Here is a 16,239-nt window from a genome sequence, read left to right as displayed (position 1 = left end):
TCCGTTCGTTCATTTATGTTCATGAACGTTCGTTTATGTTCATTTATATCTGTTTATTTATGTTCACTTATGTATTAATATTAATAGAAAATAATTAAATATTCTCTGGATAGGTCATCTGCTTAAAGGTTTTATATTTGTTAATTTGTGTTCATTTAAGTTCGTTTGTATTTGTCTTGATTTACGTTTGTTCATACATGTTCGTTTATCTTTAATCAGTTATAATAGTTTAGATTTTAAACAAACGAACACAAATGTCCATTTTTAAATAAACGAACATGAACATAAATACTTGTTCGATTAAGTGTTCGTGTTCTTTTAAAGTTAAATGAACGAACACGAGCATGCCCGTGTTCGTGTTCATTCGATAAGTTTACAGGCTTTCATTATTCACATTGATGAATACATAGGTCTCAATCTTTAGGCTCTGCCGATTCTATTTGTGTTCGTTTGTGTTCGTGAACACATTAATTTCCTTAATAAACGAACACGAACATAAATCTCGTTTGGTAAGTGTTCGTGAACACATTATTTACATAACGAACGAACATGAACAAGGCCTTGTTCGTGTTCGTTTACAGCCCTACATGCATTCACAAGCTGGAAAAAAAATTCAAATATCTTAAAATAACGAGAACTAACCCAACCCATTTTAACATGTCACCCAATCTGCCCAACTCGTTTTCCCAACCCATTTGACCCACTTGTTTGAAAATGAGCCGAATATCTAGGGGGTGTTTTGCCTAGCTTTTATTTTTTAGCTTATGCTTATATTTTAAAGTAGCTTAATATCTATTATTTAATAAGTTATTTTTAAGTGTTTGGATTAGCTTATATTTTACAAGTTGATAATAAGTTGTTAAATCTACCATTCTTTAATATGTTAGAGTAATAAGTTGCTTCAATAAGTATTAATCCACCACCATTTGGGGCAAACGAGTAACTTACACCCTTACACAAATAAGATTCATCAAATACGCTAAAAAACCATCTTCGAATGAGCTTCTTCAAATTAGCTTATATAAGCTTATAAGCATAAGCTTAAAAAGCTAAACCAAACACCAAGTTAAGCTTATTTTGTAAAAAAAAGCTAAAAAAGATATAAGCCTTATTAAATAAGCTAGGCCAAACACCCCCTTAGCAAACCAGCATACAAGAAGTTTGTTTAGTTAATTGAAAAGACATGAACGAACATGTTCCTCGTATTGTTGTAATTTTATTTATTATATTAGAGCATTCTCAGCCTATTCTTTGTGAGGGAGTTTTATAAATTATATGGTATAGTTATAAGTGATTGTGAATAGAAAAGAGAGAAAATATTACATGAGAAAGTTAAATTTGAGGTTTCACTGTTCACATCGTATAATATTTTAATATTTTCTGAAAGTGGTTGTAAGTGAATGAGAGAGAAAAGATAAAAATAAATGTATAAAATGTAATATTTAATTATTAAGCTGAGAGAAGTTTAATGTAATTATTATATGACATGTGGTATAAAATAGGCCAGAAATGAGAATATTTTAGGATATTTAAAATGGAATAATTTGAATCTGGGTAGGCCAGAGGCAGGTGTCGGCCAGCCCAAATATCGTCTGATCCTACAGCACTCAGACGTTTAATTCCTCTGCTGTCTTTTTATTTACGTTTTCTTGCTCTCACTCCGGCGATCTTCAACTCCAATCATTGTACAGGTACATCCACTTTTTCATTTTCAAATTCACCTTTTATGCATTCCAATCCTTGTTTTCTTTACTTATAATGCTAATTAAAATGCACTCATTCATCAATTCAACCGTGTCGTCAATTTTAATTAATCTGATCTTAGGGTTTATTTTAGGGCTTTGCAACTGTAGTTTGTTCAATTGAATTGACTTGCTACTTATTACTGCTTTTTTATTCATTTATATTTATTTTCTCATCTTAGGGCTTGAAACCTGTTGTTAGAGAAGAATATGGCTTCTTTTGCTCAGATCCATTTGCCTCATATTGCCGGAAACTGCCATCGTGCTCATCCGGTTCATGCTCGGCACATGTCTAGTCTCCATTTACCCAACTTTTCGGATAAAAAGCAGCCCTGTGAACCATCACTCAACATTATGTTTTCGTCTGTGATACCAAAGGATGTTAAACCTAATTTAGTAGATGGGTTTCACCCGCTTCTCTGTGGTGGAGGCGGTAGTGTTGGTGGTTCTGGCATCAGTCATGGCGGCGGCGGCGGCGGCGGTGGTAGCGGTGCTAGTGGGGGGTCTGGTGCTGATAATTTAGGGCTGGTTGGGCTTCTTCTTAGTGGGTGGAGATCGCGGGTTGCTGCTGATCCCCAGTTCCCATTCAAGGTCTTGATGGAAGAAGTGGTGGGCGTGAGTTCGGCTGTCCTTGGTGATATGGCATCCCGCCCGAACTTCGGGCTAAACGAGCTTGATTTCGTGTTTTCGACGCTCGTTGTCGGGTCCATCGTCAATTTCCTTCTTATGTATCTATTAGCACCCACAATGGCATCTTCATCAGCAGCCCTTCCTTCAATCTTTGCCAAATGCCCAGCGGGCCATATGTTTGAGCCCGGTCCTTTTACCCTTGTGAACCGTTTGGGAACACTTGTGTACAAAGGAACTGTTTTTGCAGCAGTGGGTTTAGCAGCCGGGTTAGTGGGGACCGCTATTTCAAACGGGTTGGTCAAGATGAGGAAGAAGATGGATCCTAACTTTGAGCCACCTAACAAACCCCCACCGACACTTTTAAATGCGATGACTTGGGCTCTTCATATGGGTGTGAGCAGTAATTTAAGGTATCAAGCATTGAACGGGATTGAGTTTTTGTTAGCTAAGGGGCTGCCACCTGTCTTGTTCAAAACCTCTGTGATTGGATTGAGGATGGCTAATAATGTTCTTGGTGGGATGTCGTTTGTGATGTTGGCAAGGATAACCGGATCTCAGAGCTCGGGTGAAGAAAAGAAGGCAGAGAAGGTAGATAATCATCTTGATTAAGATGGTCGCAGTCGACTTAAGTGAAGCGTGTTTAAGTGGTATGCAACATGTCTTTTTTTTTTAATTATCTATCTATAAAATAAAATAAAGCTAGGGTTGACGGAGTTGAATGGTTTTTGACTTATTTTAGCTTTGGCGTTTTTGGTGGTTTTTAAATGATCAGTAGACTCAGTTTAGAGTTCAGTAGTATGAATGATTGTGGGCTTGCTCTCTTTGCATTATGATATCTGCTGGATGTTTCATTCCCTTATGGATTTAAATGTCATTTTGTGTACAAGTTTTTGAGCAATTTATAATGGTTGATGAGCGGCAAAGGAGACTTAAGAGAGGTCCCGCACCGACATGAAAATTGTAAGCATGATTGCCTAGTGGCCAAGGTCCAAGCCAATCTTCTACTTAAAATTAGAGATGCTTATGGTCTAGTTTGGCTGGTTTCGACAAAATGTTTTTAGCCGAACCACCCTACCTGTGGTGTTGGGTGGGGACGGCCTGGTTCTGCCCGGTTTGAATGTGTAAGCTCTTTTTCTTCTTTTTTTTTCCATAATTTTAATGAATGCCCTTGCTTAAGACGATATCCCGGAACTTTAAATATTCTGAATTTCTGATGGTGCATAATTCTGTCTCTTTGAAGAGTGGAGAGGTTTTGGTCTGCCACAAGCTACGAAATGGCACTAAATAAAAGGTTTTCAAAATGTGTATATTACATAGAAAATTATTATAATTTCAAATTTTCTATTAGCCAAAAGTTTTTTTTTTTTTTTTTTTTTCGGAGCATAAAGCTTAATTACCTTTATTTGTAAAAGGTGTAAATAACTAAAAGACCATAGTTTCGAATCACAAATCACAATATCTCTTGCAAAATAAATACGACAATGACATTTAAAAAAATAATCAAACAATTATAATATATTATAATGTAAAAATAATTATAATAAAATGTTACATGTCTCTTGGTTTTAAAAATTGTGCCTACTTCAGATCTCTTCGCCTTTGTTTATTTAGATAAGGCACGATCAATACAAAAGTTGTATAGAGTAACGGCTTAAGCTGCGGGTGAGACGTGTCTCAAGTTCATGATAACTTTTTTTGTGTTAGATATGTTGTATATCATAGTATAAATCAAGTAGGGTAATTGAAATTCAAACAAAACTTTAAATTATGATAGATAAACGGTTCATTTTCGGATACAAAAACACCACCGAAAATAAACCGTAAGGCTACAATAACCAACCAAAGATACAGATTCACTACCTTGATTAAGAAATTGTGTCTAATAACACCAGTTGAGATGTTAAAATCGAGCTAGCAAAGACCTATCAATTTAAGTAAAAAACGCATTGTGAGAAATCAACATAATTCGTTTTCAACATAAACTCACTCATCCTCATCAATGTTGCATAAGGAATACATATAGAAAAGAAAAGACAAACGAACTGATCCACTAATCACTATCTCATGGTCTCCGCTGCCTAATTGCTAGAAAAGAAAATACGTGCATGAAAACAAAAACATAAACAAAGATAATCTACTTTCTAATAAAAAAAAATAACTGAGAACATATGACGCATGAATATTCATTCTTAGCCAAAATTTTTCACTCAAACAATTCATCTATCCTTAGTGAAAACATATTTATATAAGTAGAATCAAAACATATCAATTAATCCTCTAATCATATAACTAGGATAGTGCCTGTGTTACACGGGTAGAATATATTTAAAACATAATATATATTGTATATTATAAATCTACTGCAAATGTCACATTTATATAAAAGAGGATACCTTTACATAAATTATGAGACATTAAATTGTTACTTTAATTCAAATAAAATACAAAACCATACAAATACTAACAAAGATAAATAAAAAGTTAAAACATCTTTATAACTTATAACATGAGAACAAAAAACATAAATCGATTAATAGGAATAGATTAAATATCAAATCTATTAACCGTTAGTATAAAAAAAATCATGCAGTTAAACCCTAAATCTAATAACAATGAATCAATTTGATGTTGTTCTTCACAAAAATCGACTAAACACTAAAACATAAATCATATCTAATAATTGCAAACGATGAACATATTTGATGTTGTTTGGATTATGAAACCGACAAATCATGAAGAACCGGTTGTAGATGAGCCGAAGAACCTGGTTACAAACGATGGGGAGTGTTATGATTTTTGAACGAAACATGTGTCTTTTAAAGAAGAAACGATGAACAATTTAAACCTAGTAAATCTAATAACAGTGAATCTATTAACAGTGAATCAATTTGATGTTGTTTTTCACAAAAATTGACTAAACACTAAAATATAAATCATACCTGATAATTGCAAACGATGAACATATTTGATGTTGTTTGGATTACAAATCTATTAACCGTTAGTATAAAAAAGATCATGCAGTTAAACCCTAAATCCAATAACAGTGAATCAATTTGATGTTGTTCTTCACAAAAATCGACTAAACACTAAAATATAAGTCATACCTGATAATTGCAAACGATGAACATATTTGATGTTGTTTGGATTATGAAAACGACAAATCATGAAGAACCGGTTATAGATGAGGCGAAGAACCTGGTTACAAACGATGGGGAGCATTATGATTTTTGAACGAACATGTGCCTTTTAAAGAAGAAACGATGAACAATTTAAACCCAGTAAATTTAAAACATTTTTTTTTAATTCTAGCAATAATTAGAATAATTAATATCATAATTATATTAATAAGTTACAAAAAAATAAAAGTCAATATCATTGATTAAAATTTAATTGTAAATATGTGAAAATTAGATTTATGGAAGTTGATGACATGGAAGCCTACGTGGACAACATAGGTGAATAACACGTGGACAAAATTGTGTTGTTTTAATATATTAGTTAGATGAATTAGCTAAATTATAGGAATTAAAAATATGTAGGTATTTATGTCAATCAAAATATTTATATATTTAATGAAATAAGAACTACTTTTTTTGTGTAATTTATTCCATTTTTAACAAATTAAAGGAATATTAGACAAAAATCAATCAAATACCCATTGTTCAAGAAAGTTTTCTCGACCAAAAAACGTACAGGGATGATATGACCATAACAAACATATCCAACAAATCCGATCCATATATATAGGTAGGGTCCGGAGAAAGTGTGATACAGCCAAACATATCTCTATTTGACCAGTTTCAAATAAACCCCTTCTTATTGACCTGAAAACAATGTAAAAAAGATACGAAGGCCACTAGAAAGAACATTCAAAAGGCCATAAAAAAGTAAGGAAAAACTAAGCAGAAAAGATAAAGGTAAGTAAAAATCATCCCAAGTAGCTTGGGTTTACGTGTACCCCCATCCTCTCCACATTGAGGGTTTCTACAACTCTAACCGCATGCCGATGTATGTCTCCTACAAACCATCTCAGACCGTTCTTAATCTCATCTGATATACTAGCTACCCCTAATCTTTTTGAAAAACATCAATTCTTATCCGTCTAACTTGTGTGCCCACACATCCGCCTCAACATCTTCATCTCAGCTGCCTTCGGTTTTGTGCGCTCGGGTATTGTTGATGGCCCAACAATATGAATCGTATAACATAGGTGATAGAACTGTAACCCCTATAAAAGTTTTCGTTTAGTTTAGTTGGGAATGTCTGTTGCACCCTTTCAACCTGCAGGGCACCACCCAAGAAGTCAATTCAGAGATGATCATTAACAATTTTCTTTCTTTCTTATGGATTAACTAAAAATTGATGGACAGACTAGAGAGAGTAGTTGGTGGAGTTTGTTTGTTAGCCCTCGTCAAATCAAATCAAATCAATTCACTTTGTTTTTATTTATTGGTTAGTAGTTGGCAACTTGGCATCTAAGTCTATATATAAGCACGTAGTCAACTGAGTAGGTTAGAGATCGATCTAAGTGAACAGAACAGCTGCTGCTGATGATGGCTCATGAGTTTAAGCCTTAGCTAGAGGGAGGAGGAGGAGGAGGAGAAAGTAGTAGCAGCAGGAGGTTGAGTGGCAATTATCGCAAGGCTGCAGCTCTCGTTGATCTTGTAACTTTCGTTTTACGACCAATTCATCCATCACTTGCTTGCTAGCTAGCTATTAAACATATTTTCAATTTTCAGGCTTCTTTCTTTCTTTCTTTCTTTAACATAAATACATTTGAGGACAAGAATATTCAATTTCTTATGCATCATCCATCTAATTCGTAGATGGAATCTATGGTGGTCACTGTTTGGTCCCTCTGTGCACCAACCCATCACACAACCCTTCGCTTTCATTTTTATTTCTAACGCATGGCAACATCATTTGATTGGTTGTTGATTTTATTTTACTTCCCTTTTACTTTTCTAACAATTTATTTCATATACAATGTGTTTTTTTTTCTTTCTAATAACTTTTAATATTTATCCTTTTTTTTAGATTTTAGATAATCCAAAGAACATAATTTTGTTTATTATTATTTTTTCTTTTTCTTTTTTTTTACATTTCAATATGGATTTTATTATAGCAGATTTCTTTTAGGGTTCGTAAGATTGTTTTTAGTTAATAGTTATAAATAATTTAGGGTTAGGCTAAATATAACCCCCCCCCCCTTCCCTTCTCATTATACTTCCTTCCTTGAACTTTTAATTCCTTTAATAAATTTATTTGACATATTACTTAATTCTAACATTATTTCTATGTTAAAATATTAATTACCACATAACATTATACATTTTATTCTCAATAAAATTTGTGCAGCTTATTACATTACCTTTTTATTAACATATATCATATGAAATTTCTTTAAAAAAAGAGTAAAGTATCATTTTAGTCCTTGAGGTTTGGTTATTTTTGTAAGTTTCATCCAAAAACTTTATTTTTTGCATTTGGACCACCGAGGTTTCATGATTTTCGCCAATTTTGTCCAAACCACTAACTCCGTTTGTTTCTATCGTCAAGTCATGGGCATTTTTGTCTTTTGCCTATTTTTTAATTTTATTATTTCATTTACCTATTTGTTGATTATATTACATATAAACATACATCCAAAATTTATTAATCAGAAAAAAGTTAACATAATAATTTAGCCGTGGAAGTTCAAGAATCAGCCCATGAAGGCATTAGCACCACCAACTCCGGTCTTCTCCGGTAACATTACCGCCTTCCGTCTTCTCCTGCTTGCGACACCGGCAACCACCACCCATACCATGAGCATACATTTGCCGCCATCTTTACCCCTACCCCTTGATCGAATCGAAGACTTGTAGACCCAAACAAAAGTGTGTCTGAGCCACTACCGCCGTTTTTTTCCGGCAAGCTGAACCACCACAACCTGAAAAATCAATCACCTTCATCTCTCTTTCCCCCTCGACCACAGCCGCCGCTAGACAGGTAACAGATCTAGATTTCGATTCGCCATCCGAACCTCAAAACCTTCTCCGCCATGTTTGTGCGGTGTTTCACCGAATCTAAGTCAAATTTTGATGGTTCTTTTGGCCGGCGATTGAGCCGTGAACAGTGAAGCGGTTGTGACGGGCCGTCTGGCGGCTGTTTGGTGTGGGGAGTCTGGAGTTTTTTAGATCTGGTGATTATGTTATGTGAAGGTGGAGCTGGCCGGAGCTGGTGATGTGGTCATCGGTGTTTCCATAGTGAAAAATAAAAGGGGGTTAAAGATTAGTAATTAGTTGTTTCTGTTGTTTAATGTTTTATATTTTATTATTAAGGGTAGTTTAGTAATAACATCTCATTTAACGTTAAAAAATGGATGGAGTTAGTGATTTCGACGAAAATGATGAAAGTTGCGAAACCCTAATGGTCTATATGCAAAAATTAAAGTTTTTAGATGAAACTCGCTAAAATGACCAAACTATAAGAACGAAAATGGCACTTTACTCTTAAAAAAGTTAATGCAAACAATCTCTAAAAAAATAAAAGAATTATAGAACAAAAAACCCTTATTTTTAAATAATAAAAAATGTCTATTTTAAATAAGAAAAAAATATTTGCAATATTTTTTTTATAAAATAGAAAACAATTATAAACTACATTTATTTAATAAAAGCTGGTTTGTGTTGGGTTGCTAATGGGCATGAAAATTTGAGTTGATCTGGGTTATGTAGGTATAGTAAAGAGAAATTAGTTCTTTGATACAGGTTGGGTCCCTGATGTAGATGGTTGAAAGACATCTAACTTGGGTCTGTAGGCTAAACATATATAAGTCCAAGCCTAATATATAATATGTTATCAGGTTTTCTCTTCTTTGGCTTGATGGCCCATGTTGTATGTATTCTAGTCTCTTTAGGGCTGTAACAAACCGAACCGGACCGAACGGAGCCTTGCTCATGTTCGTTCGTTTAGCATTAAACTTGTTCACGAACAGTTCATGAATGCTAACTGAACGGAAAATCTTGGTCGTGTTCGTTCGTTAAGGAATTGAACTTGTTCATGAACACAAACGAACATGTACTATTTAAAAATTCTTAATCCAAAACATTCGACATAACCACCTTAATTAAATATAAAGTTAAGCACTTGAGATAATAATAATCATAACTATAATCATCCCCCGATCGGCGGTTTTATTTTGATAACGTCAACGAATACAAGTTAGATTTGCTGTTAATTAAAGCAAGACTTTATAAAACAAATCATTAACGAAACCAACTGAACATAAACAATAAAATTATAAAATTTAAATGTTAGGCTGGTTATTAAAAATAAAATATTATAAGGTCATAAGGATATAAAACAAACCTTTAACTAACAAACATAAGCAAATGAACGTAAACGAAATGAGCACATTACCGAATGTTCACGAGCACAAATGAACGAACGTAAAGAAACTTCCCACCGAATGGTTCACGAACGGTTCGCTGAACGTTCAGTTCGTTTACAATCCTAAATCTGTGTATTACTAGTTGTGATATAACATACTCGGGTTAATAGTTAGTTACTGGCCAATCCCAACTAAAAACAGTGAGGGTAGTATAGTAATGCAGAACCCTGCATTATCTACCACCAAGTTTAATAAGTTCAAATATGGTAGAGAATCATTTAACCAGAACTTGCAACAGGTTTGTTAAATCTAAAATTTGGTAAGATAATAGTTGCAATATCCTATTTCTAGGCTGGAGATGGAAGTGGTGTACCGGAGAGAATCACTGAGTTACCAGACATCGAAAGAGCTATAAAGATCTACTTTATATTCATTCGCTTTGACATAATATGGACCCTTAATTATTTTGCACTGATAACTTTGAGTTTCTTTGAGGTTAGTGTTATAAGTCATTGACTGCTTTCATGATGGTTATCTTGATTGCTCATAATTCTTGTTACATAAAATTCCGCAACAGAAACCATTATGGTGCAGCAGTGTTTCTGAGGTTCTTGCAGTAAAAGGGACTACTATTATCTTGGGGAGCTTCCATACTTGACTCTTATGGAATCTCTGGCCTTTGAGGTTTGTATCCTTTATATTTTTCATGTTCACATTGAACCTAAAAATGATAAAACTGTATATGCAGGTAATCTGATTATAAAAGTACTTTTCTTGTGCAGGGTGTAACCCTCATAATTCTTGTGGTGCATACACTATTTCCTATTTTGTATGAAGGCGGATATCTCTACTATACAAACCATGTTAATAAGCTCAAGGTACACAGTTGCAAAATATTGCTCATCAAATTATATAGAAAATTCGTTATCAACCATTTCCAACTGAATGTGTTTTAGGACTAGATGGTCTTTTGAATATTTGTTTGGTTATTTCATATTTCACAATCCCAGTCAGCCATTGTTGGACAATATAACAAAAAGAATGTTACTATCAATACTCTGTTATAAACCAAACCAACACTGATGTCCTTTGTTATGCGTACATATGTATATATTCAGGTCATATCGCTACTAATTCTTGCTGCTGCTTTAGTAGTAGATATTTTCTCTCTCGCTCCGGTGGCCATCTATTCTCTTCCACGTAGGATTGCACCTTATATCAGGGTAGTGTTCTTTATATTGAATATCAGGTATGACATTATAAAATACTAATGCATTTCCTATGTTTATTCCTTTACATCAACCATGCAAGTCATATTAATTTAAAAGGCATTGACTAGATTTAATGTAACTTTATATTTCGTTTTATTGACTCAGGGGCTTACGAGACAATCTTGCTGTATTGGGTGGAATGATTTTCACATATCTCAATGTACTGGTATGTGAAATATTGCATTACGCTTATTGTTCTGCCTCTTTACTTGCCTTGAGATGCTGACTTTTAGTTAAAACCAGGCTTTAGGGCTTCTGTTTCTTGTGTTCTCCAGTTGGTTAGCTTATGTCATATTTGAAGACACTCAACAAGGAACTACATTCTTCCTTTCTTACCCTGCTACATTGTATCAAATGTTTGTTCTTTTTACCACATCCAACAATCCAGATGTTTGGATTCCTGCCTATAAGTGAGTCACTTAATATTAGTTATATATATGCAACTTTGTACTTAAATAAATTACCATGAGCCGGCTGTATTTATCTTAGTCTAGAGGGTACTTGTGTGCAATATCTTGGTCATTATAGTACATACACAAGTAATAAACAAAACTTTTGTGGTTTAACTCGTAATGTGTTTATGGTAGTTTAGTAATGTGTTTTCCGCTGGTTTCCAGATCATCAAGATGGTCTGCACTGTTTTTCATACTATATGTGCTTCTGGGTGTTTACTTTGTGACAAACCTGGTTCTTTCTTGAACCCTTTATGTATCACTAACAAATTGGGTTCTGAAACTAAATCAGTTCAGGTTGAAACCGGTTTGGGTTTGGTCAAGCATGGTCAACATCAGGTTTTGACTCAAACTGGTTAGATACACACCTTGCTGTTGCAATGCCAAAGGCCCTGTAGTGAAATTCCATTATTATTATTTTTTTTTGTGTTGCAAAAGGACCTAAAACTTTTATGTTACAAGCTTGGATAACCTCTTAACGCAGCTCGTTAAACAAGTTGATGCAAAGGACAAAATGAGGAAAATAATATTGGGGAGAGCCTTTATCCTCATTGATGAAGATGTGAGTATGAGTCTTTTGTGTTGTAAATCCTCTCCAATTGAATTTTATTTTTATTTATGGAATTTCTTTCCAAAACAACAGGGTTCCGGCTCTCTAAACAAGGAACAATGTTTCAGGTTGTTTGAAGCACTTAATAATTACAGGTAATGAACCTTGTTATTCTTTTATCGTCCTTTTTAGGGTACTAAAAAGCACATTCTATTCAGGAGACTGCCAAAAATATCAATAGAAAATTTTGAGTTTATATTTGATGCAATGGATCATAGTGGCGATTACAAGGTATTATTTGGTATATTACCTCTTGTTAGATATACAATAGATGTTCTTTTATTTTGTTTATTTCTTAACTGATAATCGTTGGTTAGTGTGTCAGTCTTTTCTAATCTTTTACATGTAGATTGATGCAGATGAATTTAGTGATATTTACTATGCAATTGCCTTAAAATTTCAACAGGAGGATGCGGTAAGTTGGTAATTATGACTAGCATTTTTTTGTAAACAAAAAGAAGAAGCAAACTTTCATGTTGTGCCTTCATTTTTCAGGAACCTTGGTTAAAGAAGTTCAGGTTCTACAATTCTTCAAGATCTAGAACACTGAAAAACTTTGTAAAAAGCACAAAGTTTGAATATGTAGTTGTTGTTCTCCTCTTGAATCTAATTACCGTTATTATTGAAACAACGGCATGCCATAGATCATTGAGAAATAGATGGGCCTAACAGTCTTATATGCTAACTCCACCATAGTTAGTTAACAACTTGAATGATTGATCTCTTTCGTTGGCAGCTTGATATACAAAACAACACTGGTCAGAAGTTCTGGCAGAAAGTGGAGTTCGTTTTCGGTAAGGAACTCTTTACAACTGTTTTTTTAGCATACCTTTTGTCAGCTACTATTTTATTGTGGCTTCTTTTGCATGCAGGGTGGATCTATGCTGTTGAAATGGCTTTGAAAGTGTATACATATGGATTTGAAAACTTTTGGAAGGATGGACAAAACCAATTTGATTTTATCATCACATGGGTCATAGGTAAATTTCACAATCCCAATAGCAACATAAGTGATTATTCCTATATACGCTCCATTCAAACAAAAAAAAGTCTCTCATATTTCAGTTTATATATATGAGCGTTCATTTCAAAACCAATAATATGTTTAGAACTACAACAATCGCTTTAACCCTTGTACTATTTATTATATAAATTGACTAGATTTCAATATCTTTAAGATTTATCTTGGAAAAATATGGTATTGAACTATTGATCAAAACATTTGATTATGTCCATGAGTTCTTCAATTCTGACAAAATTGGGGAGTTGTGAAATGATCCATTCTCTGTGTGTGTATGCATGTATGTATATAGTGTTAAACTTTAAGCAAGTAAATCAAACACACGAACACGAGATTTGTAAAACTCTCTACGACTCTTTTATTTAAAAAACAACAAACAAGAAAAACTTAATAAAACAAACAAATAACCAAAGGTTTATATAACACCCTGGTCCTAGTCCTACTCACATCAAATACATAATTTGAATCCAAATCAAACAGAACTATCAAGATAAAACTAGCTTATCAGATAAGACTAACTTAATTATAATAATAAACGAATTATTATTATATCAAATCTCCTCCAAGTCACCCCATAAGATTTACCAAACCACCCTTGTACTATCCGTACTAACCTTCTGAGTCCTTCAAGTTGGTATTGTGTCATTTTTAACATATAGGATCATTCAATACATAACCAACTTTTAAGTAAAGAGTTGTGAGAACCACATGTTGCTTTAAGTGTGAGACATGGGCGGTTACTTATATTTTGTTACTTTTCATGGATGTCATCAGTTATAGGAGAAACAGCAACATTCATATCTCCACAGGAGCTAACTTTTATTTCAAAAGGGCAGTGGTAAGGATGTAATAAATTTTCAGTTTATGAGATTATAAGAATCTGATACACATATAAGATGTTCTTTCCAGTATTCGTTATCTTCTTATTGCAAGAATGTTAAGATTGATCAGGCTGTTGATGCTTGCTCAAAGTTACCGAGCCTTTGTTGCTACATTTTTGACACTCATACCAAGTTTAATGCCATACTTGGGTAACGTGTTTTGTGTCATGTGCATTTACTGTACATTGGGTATACAGGTACTTCATGTTCTTTTATGTATCACACTTGAATACTTTAACTTGCATGTATTCTTAATCTTAATATGTATCAACTTACCTTTTGGGTGCTAGATTTTTTGTGGGATAGTTAATGCTGGGAATCCAGATTTACCAGCTACAGATCTTGCTGAGAGCAAGTATCCTACAATCTACATTATTTACCAACGACTTTGATCTAAAATCTTATTATCACTTGACTTAACAATAATCAGTTACTTGTTATTTAACTTTAATGACTACCCTAATGGTATGGTGACACTCTTTAATTTGCTTGTGATGGGAAGCTGGCATATCTGGATGCATGTATGTATGACCTATATATTTGCACGTTTCACATATTCACTTAGTAGTGCTTCATTTTTTCGAGTCAAAACTATTTCAGGATTATGCAACACTGACTGGAACTTCTTGGACCTATGCTTACTTCATCAGCTTCTATCTAATAACAGTTTTGCTTTTCCTCAACTTGGTGTGTCCCCTTGATTCAATTTGAGTGTCAAATATATGTTTAAACTTTTCAAAATATCTTCATCCCTTTGTTTTTTATTACATATAAACCTCCTACAGACCCTGGTTTTGACCAATTTTGAGTAAGAACTACATGAGGCGCGCCCTTTTGCCCCTGATGTGTTTTCATTGGATGAAACTACTCGAGGGTCTGTGGGAAGGAGAGGTTCATTACAAAAAAACTAAATTGTTGCATGGAGATTTGATCAATATGTTAAAGAATGAATTACACGTTCACTTAGGCTAACTTACCTAAGAGAACAAGAACAAACCCAAATTGTTTAATTTTTCCTTTCAATGGTTCATATTTTAGAAACTTTTACCTCTTGCACAAAAATGTCTCTATCATGTACATAAAAAACCATTAAACTAATTTGCTCATACTTTTATATATATTAGAATGTCAGAAGAGATGAATAAACATTGCATTTCAACCATGTTCTTGTATTTCAAAATTGAGAAATTGAGTTATTTATTTTGTTAATTATGTTCTCGCACGTGTGTGTTTGTGAATGTCAAAAAATATTTTATATTCTTTTTGCAGATTGTAGCATTTGTATTGGAGGCATTTTTTGCGGAGTTAGAAATTGAAGAAGGGACGGTTAGCAGCCTTCATTCAAATCCTTTGTTAAAATTTCCATCACATTTTTTCATGTGTATTTATTGTGTTTTTTGTGTATGAAAATCCAGCAAATGGAAGTATGGGGACAGCTTAACACGGGGTTAGTATCACAAACTAACTTCATAGTCCGACTTGGGCTACCTTTTAATCGTGCAACTGCTTACATTTTGGATAATTTTTGTGACATGTTAGCTCAAAGACTCACAATCTGAGGGTTGATATGCTGCTTCACCGCATTCTGAGTTCACAGTTGCATCATTCTCCACCTTCTTCTCCATGAAGATGCAAGTCTTACATCTGTCTCTACTATTGAGAAAAGAAAGAATTTTGTTTCTCTCGTTTCGCATACACGTCGAGACCACAGACAGGTAGCAATGCAGTTATGATTCCGTACTATGGAGAAGAACAAAAGATTTTTCATTCATCACATTTAGTTAAGATTCTAGCCTTCAAATGACATATTTGGATATGTTGATATGACAATCTCGATCTCAATATTTTTATACCAAATCACTGCTCGAAAAAGATAAACTGCTTTAGAAATATATAATGGTTATGTCTATACTTTTTTTCATATATATTTTTAGGCTCCTCACACATGATACACACCTAAGATGCATGATTATGGATCACAATACCGGTAAAACATAGGGTTTAGGGTAAAAGATAAAGCTGTGTTTGCAATTTTTTGCTTTGCAAAACAGTATAATCGGCTAGATTCTACCCTAAATACATGCTCTTAGTGATTTTGAGTTCATGAAGGGAATACACATTACCTTGTTGATGTTGTTAATGGTTTTGGTGTCATTAGTAATTTAGTTCGGCTTTCTAAGCGAAATATGAATAAATAGAGTGCATGCTATGCCTGTTGAAAACTATTATGATTTAAATTACTAATGGACATAGGGAA

The 16,239-nt window shown here is 33.7% G+C and overlaps 2 pseudogenes across 1 annotated transcript; both read left to right on the top strand.

Annotated features, from left to right (window-relative positions):
- The first annotated feature begins 1,933 nt into the window (after nucleotides 1–1,933).
- LOC143560517 (protein RETICULATA-RELATED 3, chloroplastic pseudogene) lies at nucleotides 1,934–3,054 on the top strand (annotated as a pseudogene).
- Nucleotides 3,055–9,964: 6,910 nt separating this feature from the next.
- LOC143560128 (two pore calcium channel protein 1B-like) lies at nucleotides 9,965–15,796 on the top strand (annotated as a pseudogene). The gene is made up of 23 exons (XR_013140060.1): nucleotides 9,965–10,045; nucleotides 10,099–10,242; nucleotides 10,325–10,431; nucleotides 10,530–10,625; nucleotides 10,866–10,996; nucleotides 11,124–11,184; nucleotides 11,262–11,428; nucleotides 11,636–11,744; nucleotides 11,955–12,032; nucleotides 12,114–12,175; nucleotides 12,239–12,311; nucleotides 12,430–12,495; nucleotides 12,576–12,713; nucleotides 12,817–12,874; nucleotides 12,953–13,060; nucleotides 13,876–13,939; nucleotides 14,011–14,179; nucleotides 14,273–14,337; nucleotides 14,413–14,503; nucleotides 14,583–14,669; nucleotides 15,252–15,308; nucleotides 15,398–15,429; nucleotides 15,522–15,796. The product of XR_013140060.1 is annotated as a two pore calcium channel protein 1B-like (transcript).
- The last annotated feature ends 443 nt before the right edge of the window (nucleotides 15,797–16,239 follow it).

This window comes from Bidens hawaiensis, unplaced genomic scaffold, assembly GCF_021521415.1.
Source record: "Bidens hawaiensis isolate Kalapana, Puna unplaced genomic scaffold, B.hawaiensis_p1.1 tig00001143_1, whole genome shotgun sequence".
Lineage (NCBI taxonomy): Eukaryota > Viridiplantae > Streptophyta > Magnoliopsida > Asterales > Asteraceae > Bidens > Bidens hawaiensis.
The sequence above is the reverse complement of the archived record's forward strand: the minus strand, read 5'-3'. Positions and strand labels throughout refer to the sequence as shown.